The sequence below is a fragment of the Tamandua tetradactyla genome, chromosome 16 (assembly GCF_023851605.1).
Source record: "Tamandua tetradactyla isolate mTamTet1 chromosome 16, mTamTet1.pri, whole genome shotgun sequence".
Lineage (NCBI taxonomy): Eukaryota > Metazoa > Chordata > Mammalia > Pilosa > Myrmecophagidae > Tamandua > Tamandua tetradactyla.
The window spans coordinates 45,465,332-45,490,625 of NC_135342.1; the positions used below are offsets into that span (position 1 = coordinate 45,465,332).

Below are 25,294 nucleotides of genomic sequence, written 5' to 3' on the forward strand. Positions count from 1 at the left end.
GTCTGCTTCTGGGAGAACACAACCTGTGGCAGCCACTAGCACTCTACCTATCTTCACTATACCTGGGAGGGCAGCCTCCCAGCACGGACAGGCAACTTAAGACTTACAGTTATCAAAGCTACTTCTACTCACACTGGCCCCAAAATCAGATGGAAAGAGGGTCCATCCATCCTCACACGGGCAGAGGCCAACCTTGACAACCTGGTTGCTTTCTCCACTTCCTCTTTTTGTGGGTGAAGTCTCTTATCCCACGCGGGTCTGCTTGGCTAAGGGCTTCTTGAAATTAAGTGTGACCTCTATATGACCGTCTTTTGTTTGTTTGTTTTCCAACTAAGTAAATAAAGTGCTCTGATCTTAAACATGGAATAAATTTATTTACTTATCTTTCCTAAAACATATCTAATATACTCAGGGTTTGGAAGGACCATCCATTCCCCAGTATAATTCACAGGAGCACCCACAAACTACATTTTCTTCAGAGAGAACATATCTTTTATTGGGCTTGTGTCTGTGATAATGATGCAGGTGAATTTTATCATTCCTTTCACCCTACTAGTAATGAACAAATTCACTGCGTATTACTTTGGACTTGATCTCTGGCAAAACACTACTGGAACAAACAATTTGATTTGTCAACACCTTTACAAGGGCTCCTCAATCAATGTCACAAATCCAAATTTAAACAGCAAAGTACATTTGACTGCAAGACCCTGGACTGATTAGAGCTCCGAGTTCAGAGAATTGCTCGAGACAGGGCAGCAATCAGATTATTAACTCCACTTGAAAATACTCTCTGCTGCCCGGGATTAGCATGCATATTTTGATATAGATCGATAAGCAATCTCCTTTCTATAAGAAATGCCTGCAACATTCATTTGGCTGATCAAAGGTAGATATCAGCTGGCTGTGACAGCTAGCTATTGTTTCCCGGCTTTCTTTACAGAAGAGCCTCTATTAAAAAAAAAAATTCTCTGGCTCTTTTTCAGTTAATAGTGGAAGCCAACAGAGAGCCACAAAATCCCATCTCCTTCTCAACATTGAAATACAATTAGTGCAGAAGGGACTTGAGTCTTTTTTGAGCCAACTTAACCCATTTCCGCTGTGCTCCCTGACAAGAAATGGCAAGTTTCTTTTTCGTCCTCCCCTCATTCCTTTCTGTGCCATCTTGTCCACTGGATAAGTCCCAGATTGGGACTGTTACAGGATGGCACCCATCCTTGATGCCTGATGGCTTCCTTGATGAGGTCTCATATGTTAAGTTGCTGATATTCTTAAACCAGTTAGCTCAGGTTTGGATTCTGGATGGGGGCATGAAATTGACTTATTGCTTTGTAGGCTGTTATTCAATCTCCTAGACTCTCTCTTTCCATGATTCTGTTGTAAAATGTCATTGCCTTGCTGAAAACCATTTCCCACTCATATTCTCTGCCTACTTTGTCCATCTCAAGCTCTCTTCCTCTCAACTAAACCTTCCCTGATCAACCAACTCGACAGTGAAAAAATAACTTGCAACCACCCAACCCTTTTCTTTTGTCTAAAGGCCCCAGTGAACAAAATACAAAATGTGTTCACTCAAAAGAGAGATTTCTAATAGACAATGCAAACCACAGACCAGTTTGAACAGCACGATCCAACTTTTATTTTAAAAACAAACACAAACGATTCTCACTTATATGCATACATATTTCTATATGTAAGGAGAGAGAGAGGGAGACAGAGAGAGAAGAAAAATGAGAACATCCTGTAACCAGTGGGAGACATTTAGATTCTACTTACCTATTTCTATTCTATTTGAATTTTTAATATCTTTGCATTATTTTTGAATTCAGGAAAACAATTACTTTAAAAATGAGAATTAGAGATGTTGCCTGCACTCATCAAAATCTCACTGCATATTCGTTATAATGTTCTTAAACTTACCTGACATGAGCCTTCAGTGTGATTGTCTTCAATCATAAGGTCTGTGAAAGCCAAGATGGTATTTCTTGATGGCTCAGTCTCGTGGTACACATTACAGGCTCAGATCAACAATATGACAGCTATCAAGTCAAGCAGTGTAGGTGATGACGTACTCTTCAGGATAATTTGATTTGTTCTAAAGCCTCACTATTCTGTACTAATTATGGGGGAGTACAGCTTCAATTAATAAAAATCTGCATTTCAGCAATGTTTAAAATAAATGCACTTAGAATAGAGTCATCTATAATATAACTGAAACCAAACAAATATTCAGATAGTTACTGATGATTTCTGTTGTCATAAAAAGGTAAAAATTGACAAAAACTTTAAATTTTACAATAATTTTGAATTTTGAAGTATTTTAAACAGTACTTTCTGCAAATAGTTCATTTGTTCTTTGTCTGGAACAGGGGTTTTCTAAGCCTTGCTCCTGCCTAAGTAATTCTAAATGCTTCGTAAATGGGATTCAGGAATATTCTGATCATCCTTTTTTCTTTTTTTTTTGCATGGGCAGGCACCGGGAATTGAACCCAGGTCTCGGGCATGGCAGGTGAGATTTCTGTCACTGAGCTACCATCACACTGCCCTTTGATTATGTTTTAACAACCATCATTTACAAGCTTTTACATTATCTGGCTGAATCTTCACAACAGGATGGACTAAATGTGTTGATTCCCATCTTGCAGGTGAGGAAACCAATGTTCAAGTGGTGAAATTAATTGCCCAGCAATTTCAATTCAGATCTGACTATAAAGCTGGGGGGAGAAAAGATATACTTAAATGGCCTCGGGATCACCTTGACAGTTTACGAATATAACTGGTTTTGAAAGCTAGAGTCATTTTAAAATTCTGGATTTGAAGCAATATTGGTGAAAATATCTTTATCTCAAAAACAAAGGAATTGATTCCTAATGATGGATGTAAATGGAATCTTGATCACAGGTCATAAATTGTAATGGCCTTATCGGAATAGAAGCACACTGCCTTCACTGATGGGACCTAATTATGTATGATATTGAAAGACTAGCTCAAGTAAATAATTGAATTGGACAGAAATGGATAGAAAGGTGACCATCATTGGGGCAGTCTTCCGTCACTTTCTGATTGGGCATGTGGTCCAGCTCACCACTTAATAGTTGTCAAATTGTCAAATTTCCCATCCTCTCTGTGCTAAATGGGGACATTAATAGTGTCCACTGTGTGGGGTTGCTATGAGGTTTAAATGAAATGACATATGTAAAGTGCTTACAAAGGTACCTGGGACATAGGGTGGGCAACGATGGCGTAGTGACAGAGTTCCCACCTGCCATGCTGGAGACCTGGGTTCAATTCCTGGTGCCTGCCCATGGAAAAAAATTTTTTTAAAAAGTTCCTGGAACATCGAAAGTGCTTGGTGAGCATGAGGTATTTCTAGCATCAATAGCAATAACAGGACACCTTGGTTTCCTCATCCTGACATACCATTAAGAGTTAGAAAATAAGATTTTTTTAAGGTTCTTCTATCTACTTCTAAGATGTTCTGATCTATTGAGGTCTTTGGTTCTTTTCTCCTGGCTGTGAAAAAAATTCAGATCTTTCGCTGCAGAGATTGAATATAACTATGTTTGTTTGTTTGCAATGTTTTCACGTTTTCAAAATGCTTTCATATACATTATGACATATGTGTTTCCCAAAATATGCTGAGGTATAGTAAATGCGAGAATCACTTTAGACATATTTGTAAACACCTACTGTGAGCCAGGTTTAGTGTCGATTGCTAGCAAGCAAAAATGCTGAGATAGATGTCTTCTGGAAACTCATAATCTAGTGCAAAATTATTAGTCTTACATGGAATAAAGGCATGCGGAAGCGAAATAAATTGCCCAGTGAACATCAGAACCTGCGGCTTCTATATTTCTAGTTTGTTCCATGAAGATGGAGGGCTTGTGGCTTGTAATCCACAAAGTCTTCGGGAGGCAAGTGGGGAAGGAAGGTTAGAGGGAGGGAAGGAAGGGAGGAAGGAAGGAAGGAAGGCAGGGAGGGAGAGAGGGAGGGCAGCAGAAAGGACGTACTTACCTATGATAAGCAGACACTGTGTAACTATAACATCAAACTGGATTTCTAGCTGAAAGAATAAATAGGAAAGCAATTTAATTATTTCCCGATAAACAATTGTATGGTAGAAAATATTTTTCCAATTGGTATGTCTACAGAAAGAGAGCCATATCCATGAAGGAAACTAAGGAGGGGACTACTAGCCTGATCTTTGTCCCAAGGCCTTGATTTGTACAATTCAGGCTTGTTTTCAGTGTGCTCCCCACCACCAGACTCTGAAATTTCTGTGTTCCGTGTGCCTGAAGGCAGCCAGGTCTAACTGCTTCGAGAGCCATGAATTTGCTTTTTCCACAAAGTCTTGACACACAAAGTCCACTGCAGTAGGAACTCAGCACCAAGCAGCAAATATTAATGTGCCCTTGACTTCGATGATGCCAATTTACAAGCATTTTGATGACTGAGTGCCAAACCCTCATGGAGCCATCCCTAAGGGACAAAGGTCCATCATCAGGGAAGATCTAGCAAATTTCCCTGTGCGAGGCCAATTAAATTCTGCCTTCTTGAGTGTTGTGTGGTAACTGCCTGCCTTGGGCATTTTCCTAAGCACTTTCATGCTGCAATCTGTTATATATAATCACTTGGCAAATGTTTTTCTTTTTCCCTCACTGGGGAAAAAATGGTTTTCATTTCTGGCCCAATAATCTTGGACTTCTGAAGCAAGAAAAGTGAATCAGACTTTTTCAGCCACTTAGTCAATCTGTTACTAAGCAGCCAGTCCTAAGTCCTATATCAAACCATTGCTGTTTCCTTGCATGAATCATGGTTGTTTTTTGGGTTTTTTTTTTTTTTTCTTTTTGGCAGAGGAAGAAAGCTTTACTTGCTAAGGAGTGAGGACTTTTGGCAGGCTTTGGTATCATATCAAAAAACTCACTGCCAAACTCAAGGTCCCTGCATTTTCTCCTGTTATCTTCTAGAAGTTTTAGAGTTTTGCATTTTATATCTATGACCTATTTTGAGTTAATTTGGGGAAACATATGAGGTCTGTGCCTAAAAACATTTTTATTTTTGCATATGGATATCCAATTGTTCCAGCATCATTTGTTGAAAAGACTATCCTTCCTCTTTTGTTCCTTTGTCAAAGATCACTTTAATATGTCTGTGTGGGCCTCTTCTGGGTTCTCTCTTTTGGTCCAGTAATTTATGTGTTGATTCTGTCACCAATGCCACATTGTCTTGAAGCTTTATAGTAGGTCATGATGTGGGCTAGTGTCAGTCTTCCCATGTTGTATTAGCTTTTCTGGTTCTTTGGACTTTGCATATAAACTTTAGAATCAGTTCGTTGATAACTACAAAATAGCTGGCTGGGATTTTTTTTTTTTAATTTTTATTCATACACCATACAGCCCATCCAAAGTGTATAGTAAATGCTCTGTGGTATAATCACAGAGATGTGCATTCACAACCACAATCAATTTGAGAACATTTTCGTTCCTCCAAAAAGAAAAATCCCATAGCCCTTATACCTTCCTATTATTGACACTTAGCATTGGAATGGTACTTTTGTTACAATATATGAAAGAATATTACAATATTACTGTTAACTTCAGTTTATAGTTTACATTAGTTATATTTTTCCTCATATACCACCCTATTATTAACACCATGTAATAGTGATGTACATTTGTTCTAGTTCATAAAGAATATCCTTACATTTGTATTATTAACCACAGTCAGACTCCAACAGGGTTCACTATGTTTGTGTTTTTGCTTTGTATTTCCCTAATGACTAATGATGTTGAACATCTTTTCATGAGTTTATTGGGCATTTGTATATTTTCTTTGAGAAATACTTGTTCAAATCCTTTGCCCGTTTTAAAATTGCATTATTGTTGAATCGTAAATTTTCTTTATATTTTCTTGATACAAGTACCTTATCAGATTGATGATTTACAAATATTATCTGCTATTGTTTGGGTTGTCTTTTCACTTTCTTGATTGTATCTTTTGAGGCACAAGAGTCTTTCATTTTGTTCAAGTACCATTTACCTATTTTTTGGTTGCTTGTACTTTAGGTATCATATTTAAGAAACTGTTGCTTAAACCAAGATTATAAAGTTGCAAAACCGCTTTCTTCGAAGAATTTGATAGCTTAAGCTCTTACTTTTAGGTCTTTGATCCATTTTGAGTTAATTTTTGTATATAGCATTCATTCATTCTTTTGCATGTAATATCCATTTGTCCCAGGACCATTTGTTGAAGGAATTATTCCTCCCCCATTTAAGGATTTCGGCACCATTATTGGACCATAGAAGTGTTATTTCTGGGCTTTCAGTTCTTTTCTATTGATCTTCTTGTGATGTCTTTGGTTGGCTTTGGTATAAGGTAATACTGTAGCATCATAGAATGAGTTAGAGAGGTTTTTTCCCTCTTACATTTTTTGAAAGAGTTTGAAAAGGATAGGTGTTAAGACTTCTTTAAACTTGGTAGAAGTTACCAGTGACGCCATCTAGTCCTGGACCTTTCTTTGTTGGGAGGCATTTGATTATCAGTTCTATCTCTTTACTTGATATAGAGCTTTTCAGATTTTCTGTTTCTTCTTGAGCCAGTTTTGGTAGTTTACACGCTTCTAGGAATCTGTCCATTGCATCTAAGTTACCTCACTTGTTGACATACATTTGTACATAGTATTGCTTGCTGGAATTTTGATTGGGCTTTGCATAGAATCTGCAGATCAGGCGGGGAAGAACTGACATCTTAACAATATTGAGTCTTCCAAAATGAAACTTCAAACAGCTTTATTGAGGTATAATTAATGTACAATAAATGGCATATATTTGAAGTGTAGGATTTGATAAGTTTTGCTATATGTACACACCTGAAGCCATTACCACCCAAAATAAGGAACAAATTCATCATTCCCCAAAATTTCTTCCTGCCCTTTTCTACTCCTTCTCCCTGCATCTCCCAACTATTTATGATTACTGGGTAACGACTGATCTGTTTTCTATCTTTTTAGTTTAGTGTGTATTTTCTAGAATTTTACACATATGAAACCAATCAATATGTGGTTGTCTTTGTCTTCTTTCACGCAGCACAGTTTTGAGATTTGTGCATGTTGTTGAGTGTATCAAAAGTTCATTTATTTTTATTGCTGAGTAGGACTCCATTGCATGGATGCATTTGAGAATGGTCATTTGGGTTTGCATTTTTTGGTTATTACAGATAAAGCTGCTGTGAACTTTTGTGTATAAGTTTGAATAGACTTATGGTTTCATTGCTCTTGGTTAAATATCCAGGACTGGAATGTATGGATTGTGTGGGAGCTGTTTACCTAACTCTTTAAGAAACTGCCAACTGTTTTCCAAAGCTGTTGTACCATTTTACATTCTACACCAGTAATGTGTTCCAACTACTCCACTTCCTTTTTCCAATACTCAGACAATTTTGGCCCTTCTAATAGGTGTGTAATGGTTTTAATTAGCGTTTACCTAATGACTAATGGTTAAGAATCAATCTTTTCATATGTTTATTTTGTCATCTAGACATCTTCTTTAGTGAAACATCTATTCAAATCTTTTGCTCATTTTTTGTTTGAACTATTTATCTTTTGGTTATTGAATACATGGAATTATTGATGTATTCTAGATACATGTCCTTTATTAGATATATGATTTGCAAATATTTACCCACAATCTGTGTTTTTTCTTTTCCTTTTCTTAAAGTGGGAACAAATGTCTCATTACCTTTTTTTAAAAAAAAATTGTATTGTGGTAACATTTACAGACAAAATTTCCTGTTACAACCACTTCCATGTGTACAATTCAGTGATATTAATTGTATTCACCAAATTGTGCTACCATTATCACCATCCATTACCAAAACCTTTTTTATCACCCCAAAAGAGATTCTAGATCAATTAAGTAATATTTTTCCATCCCACCCTAGTACCCTAGCCCCTGGTAATGTGTCATCAACTTTCTGAGTCTATGAATTTGCTTATTTTAGGTACTTCATATAGGTGAATTCATATAATATTTGTCTCTCTGTGTCTGGCTTATTTCACTCAACATAATGTCTTGAAGAGTCACCTTGTTGTAGCATGTATCAGAACTTCATTCCTTTTTTGGCTGAAAAATATTGCAATGTAAGTATATTACCAAACTTTTTAATCCATTCTTCTGTTAATAGACAGAAGTTGCTTCCACCTTTTGGATTTTATGAATAATGGTACTATGAATGTTTCGTGTCTCTCTTTCTCCTTATTCTCTTTTGAAGAGCAGAAGTTTTAAATTTTTATGAAGTTCAATTTTGGAAGTGTATGATTATTGATAGAGTTAGATATAGATCTACCATCTTGCTATTTGTCTTCTGTGTGTTTCATTGCTTAATTTTTCCCCTTATCTTCTTTTTCTGCCTAGTTTTAGATTGAATATTTTTAATAATTCCCTTTTATCTCCTTTGTTGATTTACTACCTATAATGGTTCTATAATGGTTTTGTTATTTTAGTGGATGGTTTAGGGTTTGGAATGTACATCTTTAACTTATCAAAATCTACCTTCAAATATATTGTACCAACTCATCCTAGCATGTAAGAACCTTTCTGTAGTTTAATTTATTTCTCCCCTCTCAATCTTTGAGGTATTTATTGCCATATATTTTATTTCTTATATATCTCAAGCCCTACACTTTTGTGTAGTTCCATAGTTCCATATGATACCATTTTGCTTTTGCCTGGAAGACTACCTTTAACATTTCTTACAGTTTGGGTCTGCTGGTGATGAATTCTCTTGCTTCTCATGTCTGAAAAAAATGTTTATTTCATCTTAATTTATAAAAATAACTTTATTTTTAGATTTACAGAAAAATTGTGACTATAGAATAGAGAGTCTCATATAACTTGTTTCCTCTATTACTTATCTCTCACATTAATACTCACCTTAAAATTTTTTTTTGATTTTTGAAAACATTCAACTTTATAGATTATTTATAAAATGTGAGAAAGGTTCAGCATTCTTTATTGGGTATTATACATAAACCACACCTAAATGCCTTTTGCTAATTAAAAGGCAACATTTCAGAAGATAAAATTCAGGGAATTTTAATTAGATTGACACAGAGAGATAAAACAGACATTGCTACCTTATTTTCAGCACCTTTAAACAGGCTGATAAGACCAATTGAAACCCAGGTGAGTCTTGCTCTGTTCTGAGACAGTGAAGGGATTTCCCTACTATTCAAATGTATTCATAAAAACCAGTTATGTATATCTAAACATAAAACCAGTCTATAGATCATGAGTTGGTGTTCACTATCTCTGTGAAAAATTTGAACAATACTGATTCAAACTAGCCTCAAATCCATTTATATCTTTAGAAAGGGGAAACAGTGATAGCACTTGCTGAATCAGAATGCCTATCAAAATTTAAAAAGCTTGATCTATTCATTTAACTATAAGTGAATCTTATTCAACTTGGGACTGTCCAACAAAAACATACCATCAGCCATTCATGATCTGAATTCTGGTGTATGAGATCAATTTAAATATGATACATGTACAATAGTCGCAAAACATCTGTTTTATAATAAATAATGCGGCGGCCGACTATTACTCATTAGTAGGTTTTTTGAGAAAAGCTATCAAGTCTGCCCTTTCTGCCTTCTTCTTTGCCAGCAGAGATCATTTTTGTCCCAGGGAGGTACTTCTTGGGATTCTCCAAATACTCCAACAGTGTCTCCTCTTGCCAAACGATGCCTTTGTTCTCGTTGGCATCTGTGTAAGAGGATCCAGGGAACTGATCTGCCTTCCGCCCAAAGAGACCACGCAGATTTGGCCCAGCCTTGTGCTTGCCCCTCTCTTCCACCGTGTGGTACTGGGCACACTTCTGAACAAAAATCTTCTTGCCCTTCCTCAACATCACCCATTTTGAATTCGCTCTCTTGTTGGGTAGAGTACAAAGGTCCTGCTTAGAACATGGGGGTCCCACTCTCTCGCCGTAAAGTTTTGAAAGATATTTTTCCTGGATATACAAATCTAGATTGACAGATATTTTTTCTTTCACTATTTTAAAAATATTGCTCCACTGCCTTCTTGCCTGCATTTTTCTGTTGAGGAATCTACTATGAAGCATTCTTTTGTCTCTCTGAAACATGGCTTTTTATTTCTGGCTGCTTTAGGATTTTCTCTTTATCATTACCTTGCTTTTGAGCAATTTCATTCTGAGGTATTTCAATACAGTTTTCCTCCCATTTCTTATTCATTGAGTTCCTTCCATTTGTGTTTTATAGTTAACAAACTTGGAAATTTTTCAGCCATGATTTCTTCAAATATATTTTCTGTGCTCTCCCTTCCCTCTCCTATAAGTCCTCAAACTGCATATACATGACGTTGTTTGAAGTTGACATTACACGTCTTACACTTCTCTCTGATGCTCTGTTCATTTTTTTTTTAATTAATTAAAAAAAGAATTAACGAAACAATTAGAAATCATTCCAATCTACATGTACAATCAGTAATTCTTAATAACATCACATAGTTGCATATTCATCATTTCCCAGCACACTTGCATCGATTCAGAAAAAGAAATAAAAAGACAACAGAACAAGAACCAAAACAATAATAGAAAGAAAAAAACAATTTTTAAAGTTCTTTTTCTTCTGTTTCAGTTTTGATAGTTTCTATTGCTGTGTCTTCAGGTTCACTAACATTTTCTTCTGGAATGTCTATTCTTCTGTTATAATCCATCCAGCGTTTTTTTTCTAATCTTTGACATTGTAGTTTTCATTTCCAAAAGGTTGATTTTGGCTTTTTTTTTCTATCTTCTAGATATTACTTATCTTTTTGAACACATGGAATAGAATTATCATTATTTTCATGTCCTTTTGTGATAAATTTGTGTCAGTTCTAGGTCAGTTTTGATTGATCGTTCTCCTTAATGTATTTTATTTTTCTCCTTTATTGCATGCCTAATGATTGGATGCATTTTTGTGGTTTTTACCTTATTGGGCACTGGATTTTTGTATTTATATAAATATTCTTCAGCATTTTTCTGAAGTGAAGTGAAGTTACTTGGAAACAGCCTAATCCTTTTGAGTCTTGCTTTCAGTTAGTTAGGTAGCAGATGAATGATTTTTGTCTAGGGCTAGTTATTCATCCCCCTACCCCCAACCACCACTGAGGCAAAAACTGTTTTAGGTACTCTACCTAATTTCTCATACATTATAAGCTTTTCATCTGGCTGGCAGAACCAGATATTATTTCTAGCACTGTGAGCTCCCACTGCTGTTTCTTCTGATCTTTTTAAGTAATTCTTTCCTTGGCCTCAACTAGTTCCTCGTAAGCATGCATGGATCATTAAGCTTCTGAATAATTGGGGGGCAGTCTCTTTCTCTGAAGTTCTCTCCTCTCTAGTACTGAACTGCAGCAAACTTTATTTTCCCTGATTCTTCTCTCCAACTTCTCAACTCAGGGAGTTTGCTGGGCTCCACTTATGATTCTCCTTCTCAGCACAATCTGAAAATACCCTGTTCTCAGAGACTGAGAACTACTGCTGTCTCTGGGTGAAGTCCGTGAGCTCAAATCCAAGTTTATGGCATTAACCAACAACATACGCAGTTGATATGATACTAGTGGAGCTGTTGCCAAACTATTGCTCAAAATCCAGGTATTGCTGTTTTCAGAGCTGCGTCAGAAAGGTGCAGGGAAGAATGAGGAAGGGTGAGCGACAGGCTGAGAACTTCCAAATACAAATATGGCACAGGGAATAAGGGAGGAGGAGGAGGAGTCAAAGTGAGCCCATGGCTTCTAGTTGAGTTGGAGAAGTGGATGGATATCAGCATGCCATCCTTGAGATCTGTCCATTAGATCATGGTTTCTCATTCTATAGTGAGGTCAAAAGCATCCCTTACCACAAAGAGATAAAGCCTGGTGACTATTCTTGATAAAAATACAATCTCAGACTGGGGTGAGACTATAAATTCCATGAGGATAGAGATGGTATTTCCAACTCTGTTGGAGACTGAATCACAAAATACGTGTTCCAGTCTTAATGCCCATTCTTATGTGTGAACCCATTTGTAAACAGGACCTTTTAAAGATGCTATTATTAGTTAAGGTGTAGCCAAATTTAATCAGGGTGGTTCTTAATCCATATGACTGGAGGACTTATAAAGAAGAAGCTCAGATGTATTTAGTCAGAGGAATGGAAGCCAGAAGTCAGCAGGAACCAGAAGTGCAGATGGAGATCACCATGTGAAGGAGACCTGCCATCACCAGAATGGTGTGTGGTATTTGTCATAGCAGCCCTGGCAAACTAAGACAATACCTATATCCTCAGCTGCTTGAATAGAGTCTAGCACATGCTAAGTACTCAGTATACATTTCTTAAATAAATGTTGAATAAATCTTGCGAGGGAGAGGATACATATAGATTTAACAAGGAAAATACAACCCTATGCTTGCCAAAGACAAGGAAAAATTGCAAAAATGTTGAGTGGGCAGGTGGATCTGGAGGTATGGAGATGTGGTGAGTGCAGGAATGAGCAAAGGCTTGTAGAGAGCAGGTCTCTTTGGAGTTGGACTAGAGGAGCAGGCAGAGGTAGGAACTCCATTGTTAGCTTTTTGGAAACCTCTGTAAAGGAAGGACTTTGTAAGGAGGGTGCCAGTTACCCCTCAGCCTCCAACTCAAGGCAGTTTGTATCTTTGCCTCTGAGATCTAAAAAAATTTTTAAAAGGGTGATTCTCTGCCTTCTGTGAGGAAATGCAAAAGCTTTTCCTGTGATGAAAGAGCAGATGCCTTGAGGTAGGGACTGAGCCTTTGCCATGGAACCGATTATGAGTATATACTATTAAAATCATGAAAACTGATAATAAATGCTGATTTTTTAAAAGCACTAAAATGGAAAAGCCCCATGCTCAACTGAAGAAAAAGCTTAATTAAAAACAGAACCTTTCCAAAGGGTGATCAGACCTAGTAACCACATAAAACCCCCACACTGGGCATAGGAGACACCAGCAACCCAAAGGCGAACAATAAATGTACCCCGTAAAACCAGAAATAAAACGAGCTCTGTCTGAGGCATGAGGCAAGGGGAGGGCCAGTCCCCACAGCTGAATAATTGTCCAGCCCTCACCTCATTTAGGCCAATTACCTCAGGAGGGATTAGGAACTGACCCGGAGGTGACCACTTATGCTTTAGACTAAAAAACCAAAGTAGAAAAGGCTTGCCCAAGAGAGGAGGGCTGGAGGTGTGATAAGACCAAAGGTGGGGCTGGTGGATGGGGGTGTGTGTGGGAATAGGCACTGTGGAGGATTCTGGATCTTTCCACCCTCACTTTTCCAGGAGAAGGATGGAGGTTGTTCTGACTTATGCAGCAATGAAGTCAGCAATTCCTGCCACCATTGATAGAACCCATTTTCTAAGAGCCAAGAGCTGGATTTAAGAAAAATGTCAATGGGTCATCAAAGCCCTGAACTGAGGCAGTCTGGGATAGCATGTGGAAGGCTTGGCCAAGAATCAGGAACAGGGAAGGAATCTAACCCCTCACTACTCAATGTGTGGTCATGGAGAAGGAGCCTCAGTGTCACTTGGGTGCTGTTAGAAACATCTCAGGCCCTCTGCATACCTGCAGCCAAAAAAAGTCTGCTTTTAACAAGATCCCCAGGTAATCCATGAGCTCTTTGAGGTTGAAAAGCTCTGGCTCATCTGAGCCCAAGCATCACCTATGTGCAAAGCATATAGCTGCATACATGACTGCAATTAAGATGAATGTTCCTTTTGGAATCTGTGAAAAGGACACATATCTCCCAGACCTGCCCAACTCACCAGAAGGAAAGTTGAGGAAGGAAAATGAGGTGCACTGACAGGAATGTGCCACTGAACCGTAGATATGTTTGACAGATGTTAGAGGAAAAATCTACCTCACAGATAAAAAAGTTACTGAGAAAGGAGACACAGAACAGTCTCCTGCCCCACCCCCCCAGCTTCCCCAAGGCAAATGACCAAGACAGAGGTCTTCCTAAGGAGAATCAGTCTTGGGTGAAGGCCACATGTCTGAGTCTGATGTCCCGGGTTTACCAGTCTGCCACTGGCTGATTGGTGGTTTGGCAAATTACATCATCTCTCTCTACCCTGGTTTTCTCATCTGCAAAAAAAGGGATATTGAAGGATTTTAAATGAGTTTGGACATAAAGCACTTAGAATAGTCCAGGCCAAGTGCTCTGAAAAACAATAACCACTATTATAATCTCACTGGAGTGTGGTAGAGATTGAATTAGACAATGCATCTAGGGGAACACCTGTACGATTTACCTCATTGAGTTGTGCACAATAAATAAGGTACAAACACGAAATCTGTAAAGGCTGCTCATGCAGCCTGAGGAGAAGGAATCATTGAACAGTTTTCACAGCCGCCAATGTTGGCTGCTGTTGCTGTCGTTGTTGTCATCATTTGCAGACCACGTCCCCAAAGCCCCTGCATTCAGGTCTTCCTTGGGCATATGTAATCCCCAACTAAAACTCTACAGAGGAAATTCTCAGAGAAGCCACGTGCAACAAAAGAAAAAAAGGATAGAATGGATTTCATTGACATTGAAACTTTAATATCAAAAGGACATTCACAAGAGAGTAAAAGACAACCTACAGAATGGGAGAAAATCATTACTGTATAACTGATAAGGGCTTACTAATCAGAATATATAAAAAGAGCAGCTATGATTCAACAACAAAAAGACAAATAACCCAATTAAAAATGAGCAAAGTATTTCAAAAGACATTTTTCCAAAGAAGACATACAAATAGCTAAATAAGCACATGGAAAGTTGCTCAACCTCACTGGTCAGCAGTGAAGTGCAAATTAAAGCCACATCAACTATCACTTCACATCTACTAATATGGCTATTGTCTAAAAAAGTAAATAACAGAAAATAATTGTGTTGGTCAGGATGAGGAGAAATGGGAACTCTTATACATTGCTAGTTGCACTGTAGAATGGTGCAGCCACTCTGGAAATCAGTTTGGTGCTACCTCAGAAAGTTGAAAATAGAACTACCCAGCAATCCCACTTCTTGGTGTATGCCTCCTTCCCCCAAATTTAAGGCAGAGACTTGAACAGATATTTGTACACCGATGTTTATTGCAGCCTTATTCATAATAAGGAAAAGGTGAAAAAGTGAAAGTGACCCAAGTGCCCATTAATAGGTGGATAGATAAGCAAAATGTGGCATATACACACAACTTCAGCCAGAAAGAGCAATGACGTTCTGATGGAGGCTACAACATATACGAACTTTGAAGACAGTTTGTTTCATGTTGAGTGAAATAAACTGGACAGGAAAGGGAAACATTGTATGATTTCTCTTATATGAAATACTTATAGAAGCAAATTTTGGAAGACAAATAATGAATTACAGGTTACCAGTGGCTAGAAGGATTGAGAGAGGGACCCAAACTTAACGGGTATAAAATTTCTGCTTGAGGTAATGGGTATTGGTTATGGCAACACAATATTGCTTAACAGTGGTTAAACTGGGAAATTTTGAATTGTACACATGTTGCTACAGTAAAAAGTTAAAAACAAAAAACCATGTTCTACCCCCACTACACACACACACACACACACACACACACACACACCATCTTTAGCTCCCTGGAATATTAGAGTTAGGTGGAAAGTGGCCATCTTGGGAAGCTACGGGGTGGGTCTACCTAAGCAGCCAAGGAAAATCAGCGGAAACAGCAATTGTAGAGCAATCCAGCCACTCAAGGACAACTGGACACCAAATGTGCAAGGTCAGTGATGAGAAGAAGGGACACCCATTGCTTCCCAAGGAAGGCTGCCTGTGTACCCAAATCCACCTGCTCTCAGGGAAATTCTGCTAAAACAGCATCTCACAGGAGAAAGCCCTCAGGAGTCCTCTCAATCCTTACTTTTCCTGGAGCCTCTTCCCTTCCAAACCCTGCCTCCAAAAAGGAAGATCTCATTTGTTCATTACAGCCACCCTCGGGGACCCACTTCCTCATAAGGAAGCACAGGTCTGCAGTGATGAGGGGGCCTGTCTAAAGCTGCATGCACGGTGGAGCCTGAGCTGGGCCTAGAGCCTAGGCATTTTGACCTCTCGTCCAGCACTGCCCCGGGATGAAGAGCACATGCCACACTCCTTGGGTTAATTGTTTGCATGATCATCTGTCCTTTGCCTGTTCAGTGCCTCGGCTTGTGTCCCCTGGCATCCAAAACAATGCTTGATACACAATAGGTTCTTAATAAATATTGGTTGAATAAACATCGGACAAACCTCAGGCTAGACCCCATCACCCAGAAGGCTAGAAAATCTTGATACAACATTTGAAGAAAGCATCAGAGTGAGCAGGCCTTTGGGATGAACTGCCATGCCTGTCCACCCCAGCAGTGGTCACTTGGGGGAGGCATCAGCTAATTTGTCCCATCATTCACAGCTGCGGAATGATAATATTAATAGTAGTAAGGCCCCCCATGCTATGAATTATACACACTGTCTCATTTCATTCTCACAGCAACCAGATATTGTAGATAGCACCCACTTTCTACAGAGGAGGAAGTTGGGCTTCTGAGAGGTGAACAGTTGGAGATCACAGAGTTAATAAACAGCAGAGTTGAGATTCCAGTTTAGTTTATCTAGTTTTAAATTAGTTTTCTCTTCATTGCTGAGGCCATCTTCTTCAAGGGGTTGCCATCATTGGGTTTTCAGTACACCTCTGTTAAAGATAGGTAGGTTCTAGGGGCGGGCCGCGGTGGCTCAGCGGGCAAAGTGCTTGCCTGCTATGCCGGAGGACCTCGGTTCGATTCCCGGCCCCAGCCCATGTAACAAAAACGGAGAAACAGAATACAATAAAACAAGAAAATGTTTAAAAAAAATGTTTCCCTTTCTTCCTTCCTTCCTTCCTTCTATCCTTCCTTCCTTCTCTCTGTCTTTCCTTTAAAAAAAAAAAAAAAAAAAAAGATAGGTAGGTTCTAGATGCAATAGTTGATTGCTGTTGGAATAGTAAAATTTTAGGGGATGGCTTCCCTCAGATTCTGAATCCCAATGGATGTGATTTTCAAGGCACTAGGGGGTGACCCACCCAGCCACCATCCACTGATTTATCTATTACATAGGTATTGATTGACACTTTCCAAGTGGCAGGTAGTGTTTTGTGTGTGTGTATGTGTGTGTGTGTGTGTGTGTGTGTGTGAATGAGAGTGTGTGTTTGGGGAGCAACTGTGGATTAGAATAGGGTAGCAAGAAAGGTGATACAGTCTATCCCTTCAGCTCCAATTACCCATTATCTTACCCTATTTCTAACTCCTGATGGTCTCTGTTACCAATGACATATTCCAAGTTTATTCTCTAATGTCGGTTCACATCAGTGGGACCATACAGTATTTGTCCTTTAGTTTTTGGCTAGTCTCACTCAGCATAATGTTCTCTGTGCAACAGGACTAGATCCAAAAACTCAAAAACGGACAGCGCAATACTACCTAATTGCAATGTAATTATGTTAAAGCACTGAATGAAGCTGCGTCTGAGCTATAGTTTTTTTTGTTTGTATGTTTGTTTTGTTTTTTTATATATATTTTTTATTTTTATTTTTTTCTCTATATTATCATTTTATTTCTTTTTCTGTTGTCTTGCTATTTCTTTCTCTAAAAAAGAAAAAAAAAAAAGAAAGGTGATAAAGACAAAATGGTCCCCGCCTCCCACATGCCTGCAGTCTAGAGGAGAACAAGGTAAACATAATTAACTGTGATGATTCTAGACAGTGTTGTAAGGGCTGATCAGGTCTTTCCTAGAGGGGAATTTGAATGAACGCCATAGAGGGCTAAAAGGGGCATTCCTAAAGGAGCTGTTGGCATTTGAATTGGAACTTGTAGAGCCATTCAGATTTTAGCAGGTGGAAAAGTATAGAGAAAGGGCAGCACAAGCGAGGCTGTGGAGGTAGAAATGTGAATGTCACATGTGAAGGCCAGTTATGGATTCTGGCTTCCTCACTGATCTGCTTAAGTCTGTGACAGTTTCAAGCTTTAGCTACACTTTGGGGTATGAATGATGTATTACAGTTCTCTAGAGAAACAGAATCAACAGGAAACACTCGCAAATGTAAAATTTATAAAAGTATTTCACATAACTGTGGGAATGCAGAGTCCAAAATCTGCAGGGCAGGCTGTGAAGCTGAAGATTTGGATGGAGGGTCTGGATGAACTCCACAGGAGAGGCTCACCGACCGAAGCAGGAAGTGAGCCTGTCTCTTCTGAATCCTCCTTAAAAGGCTTCCCGTGATTAGATTGGGCATCACTCATTGCAGAAGACACTCCCCTTGGCTGATTACAGATGGAATCAGCTGTGGATACAGCTGATGTAATCATGATTTAAGTCTATGAAGTGTCCTCATCACAATAGGCAGGCCAGCACTTGCCCAACCAGACAAACAGATACCACTACTTGGCCAAGTTGACACATGAACCTGACCATGACAAATGATAAGGCTCATTTGCTGTACTTGTATAGTGTGAGAAAAGGATGCCTTATTCACACTTTTGAACCATTAGCCACTTGGGAGGAAGCTTTGAGAGACTGGGACCCTGGATATGCATTTTTTAAAAGGAGAATGACAGAGAAAAGAGCAAAATTCACAAGCATATGGTATAAGGACTTCCATTCTCTCTTTCTGAGTCTACAACAAACATTACTGATCTATAACACTGTCCAGAATCCTTTCAGCCCGGGACCTCCCTACCGATCAAAAACAGATTTTTCATATCTGAAATACAACCAGGTTGCCCTCCCTGTGATAGTGCATAAGGAACCCAAATGGGAATCTCCAGGAGCCAGATGAATTGGGTCTGAGTACCAGTCTTACCACTTCGGATTCTTTGGCTTGTGCTTCTGAGCTATTGCTTAGCCCTCTGCAGATGGGAAGAGAAGGAACTGGCCTGGGTTTGGATGCTGTGACAGAGACAGTACATGTTCCATCAATCCTACTTTGTTTCTTCCTGGTTACAGGGCGAAACATCCCCTAATCTCCTCCGTCGGTAGGTGAAGCCATGTGATTGACTTAGCCGATGCAGTGCAGATGCAAGTGATGCCTGCAGCTCCCAGCTTTCACCCTAACCTCCACACTCGTCTACATCTTCTGTCCCCATCATCTGAGATGGCTCAGTGGAGAAGACCAGGGCCCTAAGGCCCTAGGATATAGGAAATAATTAAATGGAAGGAGCCTGGGTCCCTGAGTCACCATATGGAAGGCTGCCCACCAAATTCTCAGGTGGAATTTACATGAATGAGACATCAGCCTCCATTGGGTCTGCTGTATTTTGGAGTTTGTATTTTGAGATCGTGGAGTTTGTTGTAGCGGTTACCATTCCCTCATCCCACTAATGTAAGTGCAAACACATGATTTTCATTTAAAGACAGCCCTCTTAGGGAGCTATAAGCCACCCTGTTTTGCTATTTCGCTGGTGACTAAACCATTGGTCTCACTTTTGGAAGGTGATAGCGTTTGAGAGACAATCCCCTCTACACCCTTCTAATCCTTAATCTTTGGACAGTCCCCAGAATCTTCTGATAAAGCCCCGACTATAGCACAATATTTTGGGGGGATTTGGAAGGGTGGGTGTGCTTACAGAGGGGAAGAAGATATAAACTGTTAGGAGGGAAACATGCAGAGGCTGATTCTGATGACATTGGTGATAGAACTTCCCCAGAGTCCACCTCTGGGGAAGAGCAGATGGGTGCAGGCTAGTCCAAAATCTCCTGCACACAGAGGAGAGGAGTTGCCCTCCTGTGCTTCCTGGAAGGAAGCCTGGGCCTCAGGAGCCCTACACCCCTGAGGAGTCAGAGGGATTGGTGGGAGTGGGGGAAGAGGGTGAGTGGAATAAGTATAATGGCACAGCAGTAAATGAGCATACTTTTAAATATCAGCCTGATTTATAGGTTCTGCCCACTTAATTGCTTCTTTCATAAACTCTGCACGTTCCATACATCATGGGAAAACATTAAAGAAAGATTCCTCATGTAAAAATATTAAAGGCGGATGGCCTCTTTAAGGGACAGCCACCCACCGCTTCCCCGAGCAGCCAAGTCTGGCGTCTGGACCGGACACAGGCCTTGTGTGGGAGAGCTGCCTCGCCCCCACCTTTCTGAAGCCAGTGAGGCCTGTGCTTCAGTCCTAGGGGACAGGGAGGAGGCCCTGGGCCTCAGCAGCAGTCCTGGTTTCTGGCCTTGTTCCCATTTACTGAGATTAATAAACCCGCCAAAGCAGGCAAAACCTCTCACCGGAACTATGCATTGAGCCCAGCCTTGCAATTACGAGAAGGGGACCTCACCATAAACCTCCCAAGGTGATCATAGCTTGGCATAGAAGAATCCTTGTTGGGCTCTTCAAAGATTTCGAAGATGCTCCTGAAAGAGGAATTTTGTTTACTTTAACGAGCTGTAAAGCTGTCCCTCACATCTTGGATTTGAGTATCTGGGTATTGTCAACCATAAAGGGAAAAAAGAAGAAGGATTTTCTGCTTTAAACTGTGGATATTAAACTCCTTTCTGTAATCAATTAATAATGAGTCTTTATTGAGCAACTACTATGTGCCCAGTGCTGTCAGGCACTATACAAAATGTAAGACAATCCTTGCTTTTGAGATGTCTAAATCTTGAGGAGAAAAGGTAAATAATATATGATAGTGTTCATTCATTCAATTATTGAAGGCCTACTATGTGCCACACTCAGGGGTTAGGCACCTGATAGATATACAGATGGATGGATAGGCTGAGTCACTATGACTAGTGGTGCTCTGGTAAACGTCTAACTACAGGTTCACTGAGAAAGGAAAAGATCCTGGTAGTGTTGATTGTGCTGTAAAGATTCCCTTCTTTGGTGATTTCAAGCTAGCAATATGACATCATTGAATGAGGAGTTGGGAAAAGACTGCACAATGGGTTCTCTCGAGAGCCAATATGAGCAGTTTCTTGCAGACTACTGAATATAATTAAAATCTCAATTGTATGGTATCTGCAGTAAACAGCTGAAGTTCAGAGGAGAAAGAGGTGAGAGTGTCTTAGGAAAGGCTCCCTTGAACAGAGAGGATGTGACTAAGGCTTCTAAGATGACCAAGGTTTGGAGAGAAAGAAGAAAGAACATTCTAGACCAAAGATGTCAATCAAAGCAAAGGCACAAAGGTAAGAACGTATAAGAGACTTATGTGTTACTGGGAGCAGACTGAATAGACAAATATGTCAAAAGACACCATGGAAAAATAATCATCAAAATCCAAATTGTAGAAAACAACACAGGACAAACAATATGGTTTCTTCGACAAATGGATTGTATGATTGAAAAGGGGTGGTTTAAAGAGACTTAAAGGGGAACTAAACACAAAATATGAACTTGCATGGCTCCTAAGTTGAACAGTTATTTATTTTGTATGTGGCATTTATGAGATAATTAGATAAGTGTGACTGTTAATTGGATATTTGGTGATATTAAGAAATCATTGTTAACTTTAAATATTATAGTGATATCATGTGTGTGTGTGTATTAGTCCTTATATTTTAGAGGGACATGCTGAAATATTTGTGGGTGAAATTATATGTCTGGGATTCACTTCAAAACAATCATTGGGAAAGCAGAAATGGAGACAATGAATTAATGATTGCTAGAGCAGAATAATCAGTAAGTGAGGGTTCACTTTTTTTGTATGCTGTATGGCGGGGTCATATTCATTATTTTTCATGTGAGTATCCTGTTATTACAGCACCATTTGTTGAATTTTTGTTTGTTTTGCTTGTTTGTTTTTGGGGAAGTGCATGGACAGGGAATCAAACCCAGGTCTCCCACATGGCAGACGAGAATTCACACTGAACTACCCTTGCACTCCCAGTTCACTATTTTTTTTTATGTTTGAAATTTAAGGAAAAATTTAGAAGGAAAGGAAACAACACAACCCTCCAAAGTTCAGCTTCAGAGCCAGACTTCTAGGATTCAAACATTGGTTTTTCATTTGCTAATTCCAGTGGAGGAAGTCCAGGAAAATTAGCAAAGTTTTGGTGCCTTGGTTTCCTGTTCTGTAAAATGTGTACAATAATTATATCCAGCTCAGAAGTTTGTGAGGATTAAAAAAGCTAGTATGTGGGAAGTGGTTAGTGCCATTTCTGGAAAGGAACATTCAACCCTCCACAAGTGTTTGCTGTTATTGTATTTCTACAACAATTCCCTATTGTTGTAGAAATCCTATTCCCAGGGCGTAGAGCATCATGGAGTGGGTGTGTCACAGGGGGGGCACATTTGTGGTGCCAATGCAAGTTCTGGGTCCCCGAGCCAGAACAGGGAGCCCTGTGGACCCCTGGTGTGCCCAGCCCTCCATCCCTCACCCTAGATGGCACACAGAGTTTAAGATTTCTAAGATCTTTGTGTCACACAATTCATTTGTTGAAGAATCCATGTTGTTTGTCCTACATTGCTTTCTACAATTTGGATTTGGGGATTATGCTCTCATGGTGTCTTTTAACATGTTTCTCTGTCCCCTGCAGTTCCAGTAAAATGATAGTTATTTTCAGAGGCTTGATTAGGTTCCATTTTTTAAAAAATGTTTTTTGGCAAAAATGCTTCTTGGGTAATGTTGTATTTTTCTATCAGGAGACACTTAAAATCTGATGTCTTTTTCCTGTGTGTGTGATCTTAGAAGCCATTAGTAATTATTGTCTAAAACCATTTTCTCATTAGGGATACCAAAATGGTGATGTTCCAATTCTATCATTCCTTCGTTTATTTCAGAAACTGAAATTTTTCCATAGGAGAAACTTCCCTTTACTCTTAACTGCTAACTACTTGGTGATCATGAGGAACATCATGGACAACATGCAGGACAAATCCTTAATCCTTTCCTTTTATTTACTATTGCAAACTATTGATAGTTTCCCATCAATGTCCAAAGTTAAGCACTGAGGCTTTTATTGTTACTTCCATTCATGTGTTTGTTTGCTACTTTAATCTTTTTATAAACTTGTGGATTTAAACATGTTTTATATATTTCAGTCTCTTGCACTTTGTATGTCTTTGATGCTGAAATTGTCCCATTTTTGACCAGTGGGAATCTTTTTAGTTTGGTTCCTGAGTTCTTCGTACACAGCCCCGGTAGTGTTTGATATCTTTCTTCCTTACTGGAATCACAAGATGCTCTAGAATTTCCTTGTATATTTTCCCTCCAGGCCTGAAATCAGTCATTCATCTATGAACAATGATATTTAGAGACCACACTCTAAGAGAGCTAGGGATGGCCTACACGCCTTCTACCAAGGGCAAAGAGTGGTATGAAAAATCCAAGCTGCAGACAATTTAAAAAAATATATATATTTCTGTTTGGGTTCTGTTTCAGTTGAATTGAAGCAAGAATGAATAGCAGCCACATGAATTTTTAGTTTGATCAAGTTGCCACTATTTGTCCTCTTAATTCTTCCCTCAATTTGCCAAATAACCCCCCCAAAAAATTCTCAGTAAAAGCACTATTCATTTCAAAAGTCAAATATGTTAAATTTTACTCTCCCCCCAAAAAGAGCAGTAATTAATTCCTATAATACTGACTTTAATGCTGTCTCTGTTAATTTAGGATACAGGGGAGAGGTTCTGAAAAAATATATATAACTCACTCTCTAGAGTTTTGAAGTGTTGATTTCTGGTAGATACTGCTGTTAATGAAATTGCTTCCAATAAGACCTCTTAGTGCAATTTCTAAATTGCAACATGCCCACATGTTTTGGAAAAGTTTATGGATTGACTACAATATGGTGGTATTTTTGAAACACATAGTCTGGGAAAAGTCCTGCTAAAGCAATTCTCTTTAGCTTCAGGAAATGTAGGCTATGGCCATCTCCCACCAAAGTCCATGTCCCCCTTATTTTCTTGAGCACACAGCATGCCTACATTTCCTAGCTTCCCTTGAAGGTAAGTATGGCCAAGTAAATAAATTCTAGTCAAAGTAACATGGGTGGATGTGATGTGAGTAATTTCCAGCCTCAGTCTACAAAACCCTCCTCTGTGGGCTTTCCTGTTTCTATCGAGGGACTAGAGATGGACATCACAGTCTTGTAGACAACACATTAAATATGGAAGAGACTCCAACAGCCTAAATCCCCTTCTGCATTGAGAAGAGCTGACCCCTTCAGCCAGAAATGCCTGCACTGGTCTACTTGAGGAAAATAAATACTTCTACTAAATTTGAGCCATTATGTATAAATGAGTTTACTTTTTACAGAAATTGGTATTGTCTAACAGGATCAAGAGTCCTTTTATTAAAAGCAGGAAGCTCTTTATAAACATCAGATATTTTGAGCTCATATAAGGTCTTAGTTTGCCAAAGATGCTATGATAAATTCCACCCAATGGGTTGGCTTAAACAACAAGAATTTATTGTCTCACAGTTTTGGAGGCCAAAAGTCCAAAATCAAGGCATTGACAGGCAATGTTTTCTCCTGAAGTGTTTACATTCCGATGCTGGCTTGCCAAAATCCTTGGGGTTCCTCAGCTTTCATTTCTGTGTCCACCAAATGGCAATCTGTCTCCATTACTGGCTTCTACTTCCATGTCCAATTTCCTTTCCTTATAAGGGTTTCAACCATAGTGGCTTAAGCTCCACCTTCATTCAGTTTGTCCACGTCTCAACTAATACTAACATCTTCAAATGGGTTCACAGTCTCAGGAACACGAACTGAGATTTGAGCGTGACTTTCTGGGGGTGAATGATTCTATTCCCAACATGCATTCTCTGCCATTCTGTCCACTGGTTCTTCAAAATCCTCTTGAAATTAAGATTTGCAGCATATTATATAAGGGTAGAGCAGAGTCGGTTTGGCTTCCAGGTAGGAAGGTGTGGCTACTTTGCCAGCTCTTCTAAGTTTCAAGAGAAAATCTGCATACAGTGGTTTCCATGTGTAGGGGAAAATCTATCCACTATTTTTTAAACCCAGGTTTTATGGGAAGGCTCCAAATTTTAAAACATTGACAAAACATTTTTGAAAAATTATTCATCTGTGCTTGTCCACCCAAACCCAGTTGTAGACCAAATGGGCCCACGACCCATCAATGTGGAGACTGGTTTGTTTGTTGGGGATCTTGGCAGATTTTGGCAGATGGAGAGTGGCAAATTTTTCATTGAAAAGAAAACAAATCAAAACAACAACAGGGAGGAGGCCCGGGCTCTGGGATGGAAGCCATTCCACTCCTCCTTTTGATGGAAGAAGCTGCCAGCATGGCAGGGCCAGCCAGCTACACAAGAACTCCCTTAATCATCCGTGCACC

The 25,294-nt window shown here is 39.2% G+C and overlaps 1 pseudogene; it reads right to left on the reverse strand.

Annotated features, from left to right (window-relative positions):
• Positions 1–9,606: 9,606 nt before the first annotated feature.
• LOC143660292 (cytochrome c pseudogene) lies at positions 9,607–9,909 on the reverse strand (annotated as a pseudogene).
• Positions 9,910–25,294: the final 15,385 nt, after the last annotated feature.